Here is a 2,105-nt window from a genome sequence, read left to right as displayed (position 1 = left end):
ATTTGCCACATTTTCTTTTTTTTTTTTTTTTTGAGACGGAGTCTTGCTCTGTCGCCCAGGCTGGAGTGCAGTGGCCGGATCTCAGCTCACTGCAGGCTCCGCCTCCCGGGTTTACGCCATTCTCCTGCCTCAGCCTCCCGAGTAGCTGGGACTACAGGTGCCCGCCACTTCGCCCGGCTAGTTTTTTGTATTTTTTAGTAGAGACGGGGTTTCACCGTGTTAGCCAGGATGGTCTCGATCTCCTGACCTTGTGATCCGCCCGTCTCGGACTCCCAAAGTGCTGGGATTACAGGCTTGAGCCACTGGCCACATTTTCTTTATTCATTCATCCAGTGGACACTTAGGTTGATTACATATCTTGGCCTATTTCTTGGCTATCGTGAATGGTGCTGCAATAAACATGGGGGGTGGAGATAACACTTTAACATACTGATTTCCTTTTCTTTGGGTATGTATCAAGTATATAATAATATGACATGACTCAAAATTAAGGAATAGGATTGTGGAAATTGGTTTTCAAAACAAAATGTTCTCTAGTTTGAATATAGAGAAAAATTGGTGAGTGTCTTCAGCTGTCCTCGTACATAATGCATGTGAACTTGCTTTAAGCATAAGTGAAGGAGTGGAAAAATCCTGGAGATAGAAATAAAGGGGTATACATGTGGACATAAAGAATCAACAAAGATTCTTTTAAGAAAAAGTGTGTATGGGTTGGGAACAATAGCATGACAGCAGTGGGGCCTCTAACAGTCTGGAACCAGTTAGGACACAGAGCAGGATTGTCATTCTATTCATAGACACCGTGGTGATATTTTGGGTACATTAGGTTAAACGGCTTTCTTCAGCAAAATGTCTACTAGAGATAGATTTGATTTTTATTCTTAATGTTCTAGACTGTATCTTTTCAGGATGCTAGGTACTTTATGAACATCCTTGCTGTCTCAATTTGCATAGTGGGTTGGAGGTCCCTAAGACAATCTCTCCAGGTTCTGTGATTTGCTAAGAGGACTCAGAATATAGTTGTACTCATGCCTATATTATGGTGACAGGATACAAATAATCAGTAAAGGGAAAAGGTTCTTGGATAATATCTGGAGGGAATCAGATATAAATTTGTAAAGATCCTTTGTGCATGGAGTAACAGGTCACAATTCCTCCAGTATTGAATTGTGATTGTACTTGTGAAATGTCTACAATGGAAGTTAATTATCAACCCGTACCTAAGGTTCTTATTGGGACTAATCATGTAGGTATCATCCCTCCGGTACATATCAAGATTCTAGACTCCAAGAAGGGGAGCAAGTGTTCAGAATAACTTGAACCATGCCTACCAGTTATGGAATGGTGGCAACCCTCTCAAACTCCATGTATCCTAACACCAGCTAAAGGCCAGTCTTGTAAGCAGTCCTGTCTAGGATTTGCAGTCTCAGGCCTGTTATATTAACTTTTTGTGCACATAGTATTAGAAAACTATTGGCTGCAGTCTTCTTTTTGTTTTGTGTGTTTTGGTTTTTAACTGTCACCAGATACCAGAATAGCTCATCTCCAAGGTAACTGTAACAGAATACTCAGCAGGTTAAACAGAAAATACTTGCCTATTACAATTATTAAAAGTTTGGTAGGGTCTATATCTGCTCTCTGGTGTGTCCTGCATCATCAACTTGGTTACAACATGGTGTTAACATGTGGGACTTATTGTGTTTCTGGTTAATATTTCTGTTTCTCCCAACCACACTGAATATTAAATACCTAGTTCTATATCTAGTACCCTGAGCTTATGTGGGGCTAATGTTCTTTGCCATTTTTCACCACAGATTTTATTTCCTTTTTCTTTTGTGGACACTGGTGAGTTCCCTGGTATAACTTTGACTTGGGTGTATTTTCACAATTGGTGGGGATTATTACAGATTATCATCCTTCCTCTGTGTTTGAAAAAGGAGGGAGGCTTCAAGTCAGGTTAGCTGAACTTCCTTTGTTGGTCTTGTTATCCATAATATAAAAAATAAATTGATGAGGCTGGGCATGGTGGCTCACACCTGTAATTCCAGCACTTAGGGAGGCTGAGGCGGAGTTTTAGACCAGCCTAGTCAACACAGTGAAACCTC

Source organism: Theropithecus gelada, chromosome 19, assembly GCF_003255815.1.
Source record: "Theropithecus gelada isolate Dixy chromosome 19, Tgel_1.0, whole genome shotgun sequence".
Classification (NCBI taxonomy): Eukaryota; Metazoa; Chordata; class Mammalia; order Primates; family Cercopithecidae; genus Theropithecus; species Theropithecus gelada.
This window is presented reverse-complemented; position numbering follows the sequence as displayed.